Genomic DNA, 18,171 nt, shown 5'->3' with positions numbered 1-18,171 from the left:
GGTCGCCGAGTACTGAGGACTGGAGCAGAGTGCAAAAAAGTAATCAACGCTCTGCTGACTCCATAGCTGCCCAATCCAAACCTCCTCTGGCGTCTCCATATTAATGCCTATGGATTTATAATGGCAGGTCATACATAATATGTGGGTATCCAAGTACTTTTGTCTATATATAGTGTACATGTTTAATGACATCAGGCGAAGGATGAATTATCTCTGTGGGAATATTCGTTCAATGAGAGGTTATTCTTTGACTACAGACTATCAGAAGAAAATTTTGAGCTTAGTCAACTTTTCTCCAGGTGATAACTGTTAGTCATCAGTTGGCTAAAACAAGAGTTATTTCATAAGTTTCACACTATGAACGATCATGAAATTGTCCATTTCTATCAACCTTAGACTAATCAGAGTAGCTTGGTAAAATAAGGCTATGTGCACACGTTCAGTATTTGATTGCAGAAATTTCAGCAAGGTTTCTGCATCTGTAGGTAGCAAAAATGCTGTGGCAAAAACACGTGTTTTGCCGCTATTGGTGTGCTTTTGATCCGTTTTTTGATTCAGTTTTTGATGCATTTTTGTATAGCAATGAATGCTTTTTGGAGCTAAATAAAAATATTTGAAAAAAGAAACATGGGACATCGCTTTAACCAATATATTACCGCTGGACCTGGGGTGAGTATATTGGTTAATTTAAATGATTAAAGTGTTTTATTATCAGTGTGTGTGTGTTTATTTAACTTTTTACTTACAGGTTTAGTGGTGAGGGTGACTGGCTGACACCTTTTCATTACTAAAGTTAGGGTTAGGTGTCAGCGACACTTAAGCCCATTAACCCTAATCCCATTATTCGTAATGCCGCACTTGTTTTGTCAGTACATGCGGATCCACTGCATGTAATGACATTTCAATCGGTTAAAATCTGCAGCGGAGACTAGCGTCTCTGCTACTGAAATTGACATGCTGCGGGTGAGTTTGGGTACGTGTCCATGATCAGGAAATGCTGCAGGTTTTATGCTGTGTATTTATACAGCAACCAGATGTTACAGCATAGTGGATGGGAACATCTGCACTATGCGTGCATCTGAGGTTGTGGATCACCCGCGGACACAGACATGCAGCGCGTCTTTCAGGACCGCAGCATGTCAATTTCTTTTGCAGAGTCGCTAGTCTCTGCAACAGAAATTTGACCATTAGAATGTACTGAATGCGGTAAATCCGCATGGTTTAGTGAACACATGCGGATTTACCTGTGTTCAATAGAATGTATAGTTTTGGATGCAGCAAAAATATACGGAGTCCAAAATGTTACTAGTATGTCTGGATTGTGGGCACATAGTGTAAAATAAAAAAAATGGCGTGCGCTCCCATGTCATTTTCAGAACCAGCATAGGGAAAGCCAACCACTGGGGGCTGATATTACTAGCCGGGGAAGGGGCCATTAGCCAAAGATGTTTCCTGGCTATTATTAACAGTCCACAGCTGTTTGCTTAGCCTTTACTGGCTAGCTTACAGTGGGACCCCAGAAAAAAATTGAGTCAGGGTCCCCCTATAAAATCTAACCAGCAAAGGCTAGGCACAGGGCTGCGGGCTGATATTAATAGCGAAGGAAGGGGCCAGTGGTCACTGGAGTTCAATCAGCGGATGATCAGCTGACGAGCTACGGTGTCCTCACTTACTGCACCAGTCCTGCGTGAGAAAATTCTCCTGCAGTATCTGTGCAGTAAATGAGGTCACCAGAACTCATCAGCTGTTCATCAGCTGATTGAACTCCAGTGACCTCACTCCCAGCAGCCCGGAGCTATAGACTGCCAGGTGCGATCACGCTCTTGTCAGTGTATAGAGTGCTGCCAGGTGATCGGATCGACGTGGGACACTCGGGATTATGGGGAGAAGTGAGTATAAGGTGTTTTTTATTTTAATATTAATTTATTTTAACTTTTTTTTTACACTGAGCACAGACGCCGGCTGTAGAGACTACTTCTCCCCTCAGCAGCGCCTGCTCTCACAATTATCAGAGGGAGCGGCCGTAGGCTGTTGGTAGGAATAGTCTCCCGCGATCAATTCTTTGTGCAGTTTTGTCTCGTTTTTGACTCATTGACTTGAATTGAGTCAGTCAAATATGCAGCAAACATCCGCAGCAAATGCACAAATATTTTTATACCTGCATTTTTGCTGCGGATTTGACTGACTCAATTGAAGTCAATGGGTGAAAAACACTGCAGAAACGGACAAAGAATTGACATTCTGCAGATTTAAACGCAATGACAATCCTGATCATGTGCACAACACTTCAGGATTGTCATTGCATTAACGGCCACAAGGATTCCCTAGTGCTTTTGGCCCATTTCTGAGCAGAAAAAAACACCTAAAAAATGCACCAAAAACGCACAGTGTGCAACAGCCTTAGACATCACAGGAAAGTTGCAGAGCTCTCCTGTAGATTGCTTCCTGCAAAATCAGCAGTGTAGTACAGTAGCAGGCAAGTGGATGACATTTTTTACTCATGGTGCAAATTTTTAAATTCTCAGCAAGTCAATTTCTTTAGCAAATTGGTTGTGGATTTATTGCAGATTTTTCCAAGCGACACAAAAGAGTCAAAAAATGAAAAGAAACACACTAGCAGCATAGTGTTGCACATTCTGCTGTGGATTACATCTTGATCTGCAGCAAAATCTAAAGATTTCAAAACCAATGATTTTTTTTTTCCTTTTTATAGAATACGCATGAAAATCCTACCAGCAGCTCAGCACGAAACCTCAGCAAAATCTGCATAACTTAATGTGGATTTGTTTTGTGGGTTTTCGCACAGGCTTTTTGGGAATTCGCTTTGCCAATTATCCAAAGCAGATTGGACCCCTATAGACGTCACCTGCGATACTGAGCTGAGCCATTCAAACTATATACCAAATAGAATTTCATTTGTGGCTGTTGCATCAAGCAAGCTGCAGATTAGGAATGTGCAGGTTAGAGAGCAATAAAGTGATTAATGGATAAAATGATTGGGGAGCGTCAACCTCCTGGGGGTGGTGGGAGATGGCGGAGAGTCTCAACCATCCATCATCCTCCTGATGTAATGTGCACAAAGCTCTGGAGTGTCCTGCAGGCAGTTACTAGTTAATCTTCCATCATATATCTTACCTAAGTCTATTCCTAACAGTAGGAACATGATCAATGTCATGAAGCTTTGAGCAGATAAATACATATTCTCTGCAATTTGATGTGATGGGGATTCAGCCACATGTAGGGTGCAACCCTTGCTATAGCCATCCTTGGTTATCTTAGATATGCATTCAAGGGTGTATTAAGTCTAGAGATGAACACATCTCTTGAAATTAGTTGAATTTTACCCCAAAATTTGATTTGCACAAATCTCAATACTGGAAAGCTTGTAATTTCTTTGAAAATACACATGGGAGAGAGGAGCGAGAAAAAGAGGATCCCGCTGACCATAAGAGCTTACACTTCACAGGCGAAAAAGGACCCTGCTGATCATAAGTGCTTACACTTTACAGGCGATCAAAAGGACCCCAATGACCATAAGAGCTTACACTCTACAGGAGAGAGAGGACCTCATTGATCATAAGAACTTCCACTTTACAGCGAGAGAGAAGACTCTGCTGACCAAAAAGAGTTTACATTCCAGAGGCGAGAGAGAGAGGACCCTGCTGACTATAAAAGTTATCTATGTGACCAGTTTATTGGTTGGGAAGGATTGGTTTGTTTCAACTTCAGGGCAAATTGGTTTATGTCTAGAGATGAGCAGATGTTTTGAAATTCGAATTTGCCACCTTCGACAAATTTTCCCCTAAAGTATATTCAATCGAATCTCAATACTGAAAAGCTTTGAATTGCTCAGAAAATACACACAGGGGAAAGGAGAGAGCTTATCATAAGAGCTTACACTCTACAGGAGAGAGAGGATCCCACAGACCATAAGAGCTTATGTAGCGCTCCGAGGGCTCGGTTGCTACAGGGGTATTGCACCTCAACCAGAGGTGTGATATTCCACTCCCAGGTAAGGATGTAGTGTGGACCAGGGCTCAGTTAGCTGCATGCACACACACACACTCACCCCATTTCCGGGGGACAGCTCGACGGTGCTTCCAGCTGCGGGCACAACTGACCATGTCCCTGGCTGGAGTGGGGAGGGGGGAAGAGAACCCAGTGGTGTAGGAGCAGAAAGGGGGCGGTTTCTGGAGCATAGGAAGGAGCTCATTGGGTGCAGGTCAACTGAGCTCAGGCACAGAGAAACAGATAAAAGCCATCTTAGTCGAGTAGTGCAGTTCAGTTAAGTTCAGTCAGAGCCGAAGGGAGAGAGAGCTGACAGGGAGCCGCGGCTCAGCCTGAGCTCAGCTCCACGAGGCAGGCCTAGAGAGAAGGCCGGGGCCAGAGAGGAGAAGAAAATAAGGAGAAGGAAGGAAGGAGAAGAGACAGAGGAGTGGAAGGGCTCCAGAAACAAGAAGGCAGAAGGGACCCTAAGAGTGCAGAACGGTCAGCTACCGTTGCATACCCCATTATACCGGGTGGAAGGGTCAGGCTGTGGAAAGGTACCGGATGCCTAAGTTGGTGGAGGCGAATCTACCCTCATCCAAGAACCGGAGGATGTGACCATTTATTGGTGCGACCCCCCGCTAAACCTGCTAGGAAGGCACCATATAGGATAGCGGGAAGTGAAGGCCAACGCTTACCCGACACGGTCCGCGGTAGCTGGACAGAAGTCAGGAAACTGGTGGGGCACGAGAGGCCAGAGAAAGGACAGAAGGGGGTCCTGTGCCATACTCCTGAATTGCCTGGGGGTTGACCGAGCTCCTCACCTGGTGGACGCAGCACGGCTCAGGCAGTCCTTGCTGACAGAAGTGACTTGGATAACAACTGTGAGTATAAGACCCTGGACTGCATCATTGGACTCTGTGTGATTTCTGCTGCGCCTGCACCATCACCCCCAGCATCCACTTACAATGTCCTGAGGCTACACTCTTCCCGTGGGGAGTTATCCTACCCCTGTGCTGCACACCAACACAAGCCTCAGCGGTCTGCCTCGCAGCGGCGGTTATCCCTGACCGCAATCCACAGGTGGCGTAGTCGGACATTTAAAGCACTGATTGATAGACTGCCACAATTTGGTCTGACCACCCTGAGCCACGGGATCGGGTTGCCACTACTACCCCCATCAGCACCGTACACCAGAACGCCCGGTTCCGGGTAACCCACGGCCCAGGGGGCGAGTCAGCTTTGGCGTAGTCGGCAGGATCGTGACCAACCCGCCAGAAACGGGTATTGCGTGCCTGAAAGGAGACTGTTTCACTGTATTGAATGTGGCGCCCGTCTCAGCAGAACGGACGCCATCATGTGCGCGCCAAAAGACCACAAGAAGCCACCGCCCATCGTGGGCCAGGTCCCAGAATGGCGCCAAAGACGGAGCCCACCCCTGACAGCCATGAGTGCTGCTGTAGAGATGTCCATCAAGGTGGGGGGGCTGCCCCTGAGAGTGATTGTCAGCAGATTGCCCCGGGACCACCCCCAACAGGGCCGGAAAGAGAAGAAAACCGAGGGGCAGGGTGTGGTTTGGATCAGTCTCACCAGACCACACCCGGAGATGGAGAGCAGCACCAACTCCAGCACCCTAACGGGTGGCTTGCTGCAGGCCATCTCGGCCCCGTACAGCCTCAAGGATTTGATGGCCCAGCTCCCAGGAGGAGACCCGGAGTTCCTTCGGACGGCGTTGGAGGATTTGGACTGAAGGATGGTCCAGGCGCAGCGAGAAGCTGTAGAAGGGTGGAGAAAGGAGATGGCCCGGCGGATCGTGGCCCCGCAGCATGGGACGCCGCCAGCACCGACCAGCGAGCCAGCCCCTGAGGACGAGGAGTGGAGGCCGGAAGCTGAGAGCAGCGTAGCCCTGGAGGCAGGTAAGGGGGACACCCCCGCCACCAACCCTAGTGCCACCAACCTGCCTCTGGACGTTGTCGCGGAGCCAGACGTTCCGGGCGTCGCTGTGCCTACCCCGCTCCCACCGCCGGCACGCAGGCCCCAAGCCGCGAGTCCCGTCGCTGAGTCAAGCCCCAGGCCGTGCCCCCTGACTTCGGGTGCGATCGGAGGCGGTTCGCACCAGGCCCAGTCGCAAGGCCTGACACCTCCAGGCGCCCCTGAACCACGTGCGCCCCCGGTCCCAAAGCCACCACCCTTAGCGGCCGACCTGTACAGCCAGCTCGCCGGGCCCGACGGGGAGCCGGTCCCTGTGCCGGAGGGATGGGTCCACTCCAGTCGGCGGAAGGACCTGTCCGCAGAGGCCGAGGCCTCGCTTGCTCCGCTCCTGCCCGTACCGCATCCAGTCACCGTTTCTCAGCTGCCGGAGGAAGAGGTCCGGGTAGAATGGGACCAGACCGGGGAGGACCCGATAGGGTTTGCACAGGAGACGCGAGCAGCCGCAGTCCGCAGGCGGGAGATCTGTGAGCAGCTTGCGAGGGAGGAGCGGGCGCGGCGCCAGGAGAGGGAGCAGCTGCAGGCCCGGAGAGCAGAGGAGAACACGCGGACTCGTCGAAACCCCCATGCAGAACGCGGTCCTAAAGTAACTGGGACCGTGGTAAAGTTCCACCAGGAGGAAGGGTGGGGGTTTATTCGGGATCCTACCACAGACACGGACCTCTTTGTGAATAGGAGGGACGTGGAGAGTTATCTGTCTGAGGGTCACCGAGAACAGGATCTGTATCCGGGGGACTTGGTGTCCTACACCCGGCATCGAGGATTACGGGGGTGGTATGCCCTCAATGTCAAGAGGGTGGAGGAGGAACAGTACCAGGAGGATTGCTACCCAGATGACCCGGACGGGTCTGGAGAGTATGGCGAGGAGGAAGAGCGTGCACCAGGAGGACACAGTTATTAAAATGTGAGTGCACTGTAAATAGTTGCCCGTTAGGGTACAGTAGAGAAAGTTCACCCCGGATGGGGACTGTTGCCTGTATGTCGTTTGAATAACCAGCTGAGGACTGGGAGCAGCCAACTTAGTGAACTATCCAGCCGAGGACTGGGAGCGGTCAATTCTGTAAATAGTTGCACTTCCTAAAGTGCCCCCTACTGGTTTTATAAGAGACTACAACAACAACTGACCTCAGAACAAAAACCCGTTAGAGGTGGCCGAAGACGAGGTCCAGCAGCTGGATCGGCTATGCCCTGCAGCCACCCCAGGGCCTTCGTTGAGGGTTTACGAACGGGTCCCTCATGTTTGTGTTTACAAGTTTGCATTTTATAGAAAGATGGACACCTGGTCGCAAAGCACACTGTGACCAGTTAATAAAAGTTTTACATGAAGAATGTTTATAAGAAAGATGTTTTATATGTGACAGATGTGGTTATAAAAGTGAAAAGAGTTTTACAATGTTTTATATATGAGAAGAAAGTCTTATAATATTGCTGAAAGAGAAAATGTGCCAGTAACGTTAAAAGAGAAAAATTGCCTCCCATAAAGGGATGAGTAATAATGGTTTATAATTTTATATATGGATGCATTCTAAAAACTTGCATGTTTTTGAATTGTCTTTTGCTCTGTTCCAGCCCGAGGACGTGCTGTGGTTTACCAGGGGGGAATGTAGCGCCCCGAGGGCTCGGTTGCTACAGGGGTATTGCACCTCAACCAGAGGTGTGATATTCCACTCCCAGGTAAGGATGGAGTGTGGACCAGGGCTCAGTTAGCTGCATGCACACACACACTCACCCCATTTCCGGGGGACAGCTCGACGGTGCTCCCAGCTGCGGGCACAACTGACCTTGTCCCTGGCTGGAGTGGGGAGGGGTGAAGAGAACCCAGTGGTGTAGGAGCAGAAAGGGGGCGGTTTCTGGAGCATAGGAAGGAGCTCATTGGGTGCAGGTCAACTGAGCTCAGGCACAGAGAAACAGATAAAAGGTGGGAGCCATCTTAGTCGAGTAGTGCAGTTCAGTTCAGTTCAGTCAGAGCCGAAGGGAGAGAGAGCTGACAGGGAGCCGCGGCTCAGCCTGAGCTCAGCTCCACGATGCAGGCCTAGAGAGAAGGCCGGGCCAGAGAGAAGAGAAGAAGGAGAAGGAAGGAGAAGAGACAGAGGAGTGGAAGGGCTCCAGAAACAAGAAGGCAGAAGGGACCCTAAGAGTGCAGAGCGGTCAGCTACCGTTGCATACCCCATTATACCGGGTGGAAGGGTCAGGCTGTGGAAAGGTACCGTATCCCTAAGGTGGTGGAGGCGAATCTACCCTCAGCCAAGAACCGGAGGTTGTGACCATTTATTGGTGCGACCCCCCGCTAAACCTGCTAGGAAGGCACCATATAAGATAGCGGGAAGTGAAGGCCAACGCTTACCCGACACGGCCAGCGGTAGCTGGACAGAAGTCAGGACACTGGTGGGGCACGAGAGGCCAGAGAAAGGACAGAAGGGGGTCCTGTGCCATACTCCTGAATTGCCTGGGGGTTGACCGAGCTCCTCACTTGGTGGACGCAGCACGGCTCGGGCAGTCCTTGCTGACAGAAATGACTTGGATAACAACTGTGAGTATAAGACCCTGGACTGCATCATTGGACTCTGTGTGATTTCTGCTGCGCCTGCACCATCACCCCCAGCATCCACTTACAATGCCCTGAGGCTATACTCTTCCCGTGGGGAGTTATCCTACCCCTGTGCTGCACATCAACACAAGCCTCAGCGGACTGCCTCGCAGCGGTGGTTATCCCTGACCGCAATCCACGGGTGGCGTAGTCGGACATTTAAAGCACTGATTGATAGACTGCCACAATTTGGTCTGACCACCCTGAGCCACGGGATCGGGTTGCCACTACTACCCCCATCAGCACCGTACACCAGAAGGCCCGGTTCCGGGTACCCCACGGCCCAGGGGGCGAGTCACTTATACTCTAAAGGAGAGAGACAGGACCTCGCTGACTATAAAAACTTACACTCTACAGGAGAGAGAGAGAGAGGACCCCGCTGACTATAAGAGAATACACTCTAAAGGAGAGAGAGGGAGAACCCACTGACCCTAAGAACTTATATTCTCCATGCGAGAAAAAGAAGACCTCACTGACATTAAGAACTTAAACTCTACAGGAGAGAGAGACCTACCCAGTGACTCCGTAGATGTTTGACGAATCTCCCATATAAACTGTGATCCACTGGCAACTGCTGATCTGTGATGGCCCAAGTACTGGCCACCACTGTACAAGGTATCATAATCTGTAAGATGTCATAGCTGCAGTGTATTATGTGTAGGCCCACACGGCAATGCAAAATGGTGGTAATCTGTTCTCTGATGCTCTCAAAATGTTTGAATCGTGACACTGCAAATTTCAAGAAATTTGAATTCAATCCTCAGTGGATCGATCTGCTCATCTCTAATTAAGTCCAAACCATGAGGCAATACTTGGAATAGACTCAAAGCTATCATGGGCACCTTTAACATCAACGTCATAATTATTTAGGTTTCCACTGGGACCTTTCTTCCTTTCCTTGGTCTCCTAGTCTACTATTTGTTTTCCTCTCCTTTGCTCCATCATCATCCTCAATGATAACTGCACCTCACTTCCAGGTGGAGATAGGTCATCCTAATTTCCCATTGGCAGTTACTATGTTGGCTAACCTAATATTTTTACCTATGTAGGTATTAATAATTATCTAGCACCAACTATAACATGGAAGAGGTATACTGGGTGTCCCCTCCACAAATTCCAAGAATGGATCTCTACAGTGATGGTTAAGCAAGCACTCGCTCTCGGGATCCACTGTAGTTACAGTGGTGGTGACGCACCCCCTGGGCCGTGGAGTACTCGGTAGCCGAGCCAGTCGTTGCTAGGGGAGATGTCACAGTGGCGGTGACCCGGTCCGTGACCAGGGGAGGTCAATAAAAGGGGAATTTGAGAAAGGGGATTATAGTTTTTATATAATGTTCGTGACGCCACCTGTGGTATGCTGCTATATGGGGCCGCCGCTGCGGTGCAGATCCTCTGGAGCCGATGATGACGCAGCAGAGTTGGTTCAGCTTTCCACAGGCAGAGCTTAGCTCCAGGGCAGGAAGTGGTGATTTTATAGATGTTACTGTGCAGTGTAGTGCAGGGGATGGCGCAGTTAATAATCAGTTCACAACTTAATGGCGGTTTCCTCTTATCTTACTTGTTGTGGTTACGCAAACCGGGGCATGGGTACTAGCTGGTAGTAGAGGTCCAGGCGGCCTGGAAGCAAGTTGGGAATCCACCTATCCAGGTGGAGTTATAGGCCTTCCCTTTGCGCTACCTCTTTGGCCCTGCTGCGTATAGCTATGCTGCGGCTCTCGTCCCTGAGTAAAACGTCTTTGTGCTCACCCGTATGGCAGGCAGCTTGGACCTTCCTGGAGTGTCGCTCCCACGTGGCAGTGCTGGGCCCTATGATGCTGCTGAGCCTCCGGGCGTCTGATGGGGCCAGGAGAACTGCAGTCTCCTGCCCTCCGGTTTCTGCTGCTGGGCTTTCGGTGCCCCAGAACCTCGGACTCCGGTGTCCAGTTCTTCTGCGCTTCCCTCTGGGGTGAACTGCCATGCAGCTCCACTCCCTGGGTCTTTCCTCGTCGACCTCCTGACTTCAACTCCTCTCTGCTCTGCTCACACTAACTAACCCCGCCTCCAGATCCCAGTTGTTAAGGGAGGAGCTCCCCTTGCTGGTCTGGAGCCAGGAAAGTGTTGCATGCTAGCAAAACCTGATTAGGGGACCCCTCCTTACTTCCAGGCATGGCATCACCCCCTTGTGAGGGAGGCAATGCCACTGTGGCAACCGGACTCCTGGGGTGCCACAGTGGGACCCCCAGCAATCACAAGTCCTATGGATAGGTCATAATTTATTATCTTGATATCAACCCTTTAATGATGATGCTCACCCATTTGAGCACCTGAGACTGCACCAGGTATAGTGACATCATGTAAGGCAGACTCAGTTCACTCCTGACATAAAATCCCCATCTTCGACTCACCATATGGGACCAATTTGCCATGGAAATCCAATTGCTCCAAGTATAATTATAAAAGTGTAGAAACTTTCAACAGCTTGGGACTGTATATCATACACAAGCCCATTAGGATACCCTATTAGTGCACATGGATACGATAGAGGGGAATCTGTAATTTTCTTGAGGTGGCTACAGCAGGGGAAGTTAATGACTAGCTTAATTTCTTCTCAGGAAAATCTGCTGTTTACCCATGTGTGTGTGATGGTGAGAGTAATTCAAAAAAATACCAGAAACAATTTCATTGAATTTTACTCATTAGGAGGCAACAAGCTTGATGGTTACAGTGTCACTTGAAGAAGTTGCCCTAACTAGTTTCCTGAGGTAATACACCAATTGGCAAGTATTAATCACTCCATTCCTTGTTAGCTTACTGGGCTTCTTACTTCTGCTTGCAATCTTCCTCTGGGCTAGAAGAATCACAACGCACCCTGTAAACTTTATAGGACATGGACTAATGATAAATCCACACTCCCCATATCTCAGTGTGTTAACTATTTTTGTTCTGTATCCATCGGTTTAGGCATCACTACTGCTCCTCAGTGGCATCCTCTGGTAGACTTTTAGACGATTGCTTGCTAAATTGGTACAACCCCTTTAAGTAATCGGAATGATTCAGTTTATGTCAAAATCCCCAAAAATCCAGGGCACTGGATATTCTCCTCCAAAATGTTATCTTCATGATGTCACAGCACAAACAGGATAAAAGAATGTAACGTGTTGACCATTTAGGGCCTTTTTAAGTCATACACAAAAAGGAACACATAAGATAATCTTTTGGAGGAGGACATCAGGTGCCTTGGGCTTTTTGGATTTAGCAGTTTGGCAATATTGTGGAGAGTTGCACCAAGATTCCACAGACCTAGGAGTGGTGCATGGGACCACATCATTTTTACCGATTCAGTTTATTTCAAAAGCAAAATAAACCTTGCACATTGCATGTCATGCCTGTACATTGGTAGCAATTGCTGACGTATAGCATGAAGGCTTTGGGTTCAGTTCCCAACGAAACCAACATCTGCATGGAATTGTTTACATTTTCTTGGGACCCTCTATTAATCCGAAGGAATACCGGTAGTAATCTTCTATAAATGAAAATTGCTCCCGGTCTGTGTGTTTGTATTAGAATTGCTATGAGTAAGGATCTACGTATCCGAAACGCGTAAGCCTCTGTAGGCCTTTATTTACACTATGGACTCATGTTTTTAATTTTTTCAAAATAAAGGCTATTTTTTAAGTCAATTTCACGAGTTGCCGGATAACTACCCTTTCATCACTGCCTAATGTCTCCCAGACGGGGATCTTTACAATCCGAGCACCGTGCCTCATGAGAAAGTGGACCGAGCAGGCTGACCCAGGTGAGCTGAAATATTTTTTCTACTTTACTTGTTTGTATTAGAAGTATTGACTGGAAGCTCAAATGGGTAGGATATTTCTCAACATCAATCCCAGGAATTAAACTGTCCCAGCCCTTGTCCTTCACGGTCGTGATTAACATTGTTTTATATGCGTTTTCCATTTTTGTAGCGCAGCCCATCGGCCGACTGTGACATAAGTGACATGCCACATTATAGCAATACAGAATAAGAAAACACTTCTCTAGAAGACTTCATCTCTGCTACTGCTCATCCCCATGCTGGGTGGGCCCAATTCCTACAATATCTGTTAAAATCTGACATTCACGGGAAACAGAAGGATAATCCTGACTCTGGAACTCCACAAACCAATAGCAGCTGAGTGTTAATCACGGCCTGATCCCTGCAATCCACATAATCACAGACAGCTGCTACTTAATACATAGCGATGAAACCATGCCGGGCCGCCTAACCCAAGCACACACATATTTCATCCTTGCCTTCATCTAGACGTCTACACTTGCCGTTATCTGCTGATAGCTACTTGCTTTACTCTGTTGGCCATGTTTCATGTTCCAGCAACTTAGCCCTCATGTTGTAGTGTCGAGACATTTTTTAGACTTTTTATTCCTTTTTTTCTTTAGCTTCACACTTGAAAACCTTAAAGTGACCTTGGCGTGAAATGTGTTACAATATTTCACTGGTGGAAACCTACAGCGGTGAGAAAAGCTGTTACGGATTTACTGCCTTAAATTAAAAAATCCTATCTCTTTCGCTTGCTTCCTTTCCTAATCCAAGGCCTTTGGCAAGTTATATCTTGCATTGTGACCATCACGTATCAATACCAATACAGAAAGAGAAGGAATATGGTATCGACTCAAGTTCCAACTTTTCATTTTTTTAGGTTCTGGCAGGTAGGAGAATTTTTTTGGAAGGTATTGGTTCTCCCAATGAAGATCATACTTGGGCAGTAAGTTAGGCAAAGATTCCTGGAAAAAGGTATGCAAATGTCTGACCCCTCAGAGCAGTGTGCCCCAACTCCAGTCCTCAAAAGCCACCAACAGGTCATGTTTTCAGGATTTCCTTAGTTTTACACTGGTGATGGAATTCTTGCCTGTCCAAGTGATGCAATTATCATACTGGTAATACTAAGGAAATCCTGAAAACATGATGGTGGCTCTTGAGGACAGGAGTTGGACAACACTGCTTTTATATATGTCTTCGGATAACAACAAAACTACAGACACATATGAAATAGTCATGTTGGCTCTAGGACATAGGGCACGATTCATTAACACTGTCGTTTCGTACGCCAGTCTTCATGATGGAGTAAGATGAGGCAAATTCATTATGAGGCTGAAGTACATTTCTGGCATAAGTTACGCCACTAAATTGGCATAAATTTCTGAAGAATTTGCCAGGGGTGGGCTTCGCTTGTCCCACCTATGTTGCACCAACTCTGGAGAATCTGGCCTGGACTGGTGTGAAAACGACAAAAGTTGCAAATGTTTAGCAAATTTTCAGAGTATTTTACCCCAGAATTCTGGGGAAAAACATTTTGTTGACTTGGCCATTGTCTTTAAGACTTAGTTTTTTCAAGGGTGTCCCCAAAAGTACAACAAATTCATTCGCATTTTGCCACGATTTTTTGGCAAAAGCAGTTAAAGCATTTAGAATTGGTGGGGTACCCGCTGGTGAAACCCCCACTGATCACATGGATGGGATCCTGTGCCTTCCCTTTCAAGGCAGGGTTGGTCACAAATGCACACTGTTGATCCATACATTGGCAGAGATTTTTGAAGGTTTTTCTGAAAGCTGTGGCTGGGCTTCATAGGAAATCAGTAATTTTAGGATATAGCATTACAGGATACAGTTCAAGCAATAATAGCTGGACTAAAAAATAAAGTAAAAGTTAATAAAGAAAAGTTGTAAAAACATTTATAAAAAAATTAACTATTTGACTCACTCTCCTTTTCCCAGTAAAAAAAAAGAAAAGAAATGAAGAAAATAAAAAATAAGAATACATGGTAATTTTTCATCTATAAAAGTTTGATCTGTTAAAATATAAAAAATTATAAACCCATATGATAAATGCTGTAAAGAAAAAAAAATCGAAATTCCAGAATGTCCATTTTTTGGTGGTTGCACCTGCCTTACAAAATGCTACAAAAAGCGATTAAAAAACAATAATGGTATCCATATTGGCATTAATAAAACAAACTACAGCTCAATGCACTGGAAAAAAAAACAAAAAAACCTCATACAGCCCCATTGACGGAAGAATAAAACAGTTTCAGAAAGTGGCCACAGAAAGCCAAAATTATTTGTTTCAAAATTATTTTTTTAGCCTCTAAAATAAAAAAAACCTTATTAGTTTGATATCGCCATAATAGTACTCAACTAAAGAATCATGTTTCTAGGACATCTTTATACACTATGAATGCTGTAAAAATAAAACCCAAAAACAATGACAGAATTGCATTTTTTTTCACCTTTTCACTTCATTTTTCCTGATTTTTATTACATTATAGGGTTAAATGAATGGTGTCTTTCCAAAGCTACAATTTATCCAGCAATAGTAAAGGACTCATACCATTTTATTGATGAAAAAAGTTCTAAGTGCAAAATCTAAAAATTAGAGTTAAAACCAGGAGAGTCATAAAATGTTGATCAGAATCGAAGAGGCACATCACTGAGCTACAGCAGTTTACCCTTTCGTTCTAGGGATCGTTGGGATCTCAGAAGCCACCAATCCAAACTTCTGATATGTCACTATTAGAGATGAGCAAACCCGAACTTTAAAGTTCGGGGTTTGTACCGGACAGTTAGTATCCGGTGCTAAAAACCGAACATGGACTTCTCCGGGAAATCCATTGCAACGTTCTGAGTGACATCCTGAAAGAGACCCCATTCTATTCAATGGGGTTTGAATACATTCCTATACTTGAAACAAACTTTGAAATAAAGTTCGGATCAGGTACCAGAACCCGAACTTCCACGGGTCCGCTCATCCCTAGTCACTATGTCTACGGCAATAGCGATGCTCAGTGATACACACTAATAATTACATTTGTATTGACAATGACGAGTTTTACATGAGTGTACCTACTTTTTTCCCACATTTTTGTCCTGTCCTGCATGCTCCAATCCTAACCAAAAAAAGCCAGCTTTGGCAGATTTTTTTGTAAACTCATCTCTTTTCCAGCCAGAGACACCACAAATTTGCTGGGGCTGTTTCTACAAAATTGGAACAATCCCAGCAAACTTAGGGCAGTCCGCATGAACATATGTGCTTTTTGTTAGTTTTGAGCATACTCCGGCCCTTAGTGAAATAAAAAAAAAAGTGATGGACATTGGACAATCCCTTGAGCAATAAAACTGCTTTTAGCTGCAATCAATTGCCATGTGGCTCTGAAACGTGAGCACAGCCAAAATCCGTCCTGGTCATGTGATGAGCACAAAGACGCATGTCTCGTCATATGAAATTACTGTATTGTATATGGGGCGATTATTACATAACCAGGACAGGTTTTTTTTTTTCCTTTGTAGTAAAGAATCAACATTTGTTTTATTACCAATATGTGATCATCAAATCGGAGCTGCTCACAAATAAGACATCCAGGGTAAAAGCTTTACAAATCGCCAATTTTTGGCCTTGTTAATGCATTAGGTAGAGGGGGGATATGGGGAAAGTGTTCTTCCTTGTGAACAAAAGAGACAGTTTTTATTTACTGCTCATCCCTTCATCCCTTTGTTTACTTCCCATAAAGCGTACCAGTGCGGACATAGGGAATTCAGGATGTTAAATGAAGCTTGAGCATTGGGTGCAAGCTCTGCAAGTCGAACCTGACAGGCCATTGTTCGGGTTGTGTCTTGGGGGTGGAGGGAGAAGCTAAATGTTTGCATGGGTTTCAGACACTTGTAGCACAGCGATAAATGCATGGCATACATTAACTGGCATTAGAGTTGTGGATTGGGTATATTTGATGCAGATATCTTGACTTAAAGGGAACCTGTCAGCATGTTTTTACATGTAGAAGTAGTGGTATAACTGTATAGGTGCTTGTCCCAAAATAAAAATGCTACCTTTTTTGTAGGGATCTGATGTGCCAGTCATGAGACATTTAATGTAGAAGCCAAACACAAATCAGACAGGAAGTGCATTGAGGGCGTGTCAAAGGAAGAAGCTGCCCGTGAGCGCCCAGTGCACTTCCTGTCTGATTTGTGTGTGGCTTCTACATTAAATGTCTCATGACTGGCACATCAGATCCCTATAAAAAAGGTAGCATTTTTATTTTGGGACAAGCACCTATACAGTTATACCACTACTTTCATATATAAAAAGCCCCATTAAAATCTTCCAAAAACCTCTTTTTTTTTATCGTAAGGGCTCGAAGTCTGTCTGATGTACATTGTAAAAGATGTAACGGTAAAATCTATCAAGCCTTCTCTGTACAAGGAACGTGTCACTCTCATATTGAGGATTGAAGCATGGGTTAATTATAACTTGAAAAGGAATAAGACTTAGCACTTCATCTGCTTTATGACCCCCTGCTGCAAAAAGGTAATTGAAGTGGGTTATCTGATGCAGAGCAGACAAGATGTCTGTACCTGAGGCTGGGAAACGACAAATCTATCATCCCGGAATGTAACTATTCTGGTCTTTTTGTGAACGGCATAGGTCCTACAGTTATGGGACACATATTTTCGGCGTCGTGACGAAGTGGCAAACGTAACGCATTTACTTACATCACTGAGCAGTCACCACATGAGCTCCAAATTCATATTGGAAAGATTTATAACGATATATACAGGTGTTTCTCACAAAATTAGAATATCATCAAAATGTTGATTTATTTCAGTTCTTCAATCCGAAAAGTGAAACTCATATTATATAGAGTCATTACAAACAGAGTGATCTATTTCAAGTGTATATTTCTGTTAATGCTTCGTTCTCCAGCAGGACTTGGCACCTGTCCACACTGCCAAAAAAATTGGGATCCCATAATTTTTGGAACCTAGCCACATCCCATTGATTTGAGGTCATTCAGGGAAAGTATGTGGGGGGTGTGAATTTTATCTGATAAATATAGATTTTGAATTATAATCATTGTCACTCCTGGAAGGCAAAGTTCACTGTGGTTCTGTACCATTTTCCTAAAAAGAGTTCTTCCCTCCACCAAGATCTTCGCCATTTCTATGACATAAGTTTAGTACTTTTCTTTTGTTATCCCTTTTTATTTTATGTGATTGTATATACTGTATTATTTTGTCCTCTTTTGTAATATCTTTTGTACATTTTTATAAACACTGCCAACTTTTCGGAGTAAAAATGTTATAGCTTTGTTCCTCTTGCTCTATGATCTGCCTCCCTGAAGCCATACGCTGCCTGTAATTGGTGTTCAATCAGCCTGTAGAAATGATTGGTGGTGGCAGCTAATTTTTTGGGGTTATTATGGAGCTTGGCAGTGACTGTACCAGAGTATATATATATTCCATGCATTGGAACCGAAGGTGTATATACAGGGTGGGCCATTTATATGGATACACCTAAATTAAATGGGAATGGCCACTATGGTCACCACCCATCTGGAAAAGTTTCCCCCCTCCCATATACTAATGTGCCACAAACAGGAAGTTGATAACACCAACCATTCCCATTTAATTTAGGTGTATCCATATAAATGGCCCACCCTGTACTTATACATTCACTGTGAGCTGCCCAATATCCAGCCTAGTAATGCAAGCAGCCCTGGCATCGTCCATCAATCGCCAGTCAATTGCATAATTACCCTGATGATTGGAGGCATCAGAGTGTTGATCCTATGAAAAATTG

Source organism: Phyllobates terribilis, unplaced genomic scaffold (assembly GCF_046119375.1).
Source record: "Phyllobates terribilis strain yellow unplaced genomic scaffold, ASM4611937v1 Scaffold_5__5_contigs__length_657084704, whole genome shotgun sequence".
NCBI lineage: Eukaryota > Metazoa > Chordata > Amphibia > Anura > Dendrobatidae > Phyllobates > Phyllobates terribilis.
The sequence above is the reverse complement of the archived record's forward strand: the minus strand, read 5'-3'. Positions refer to the sequence as shown.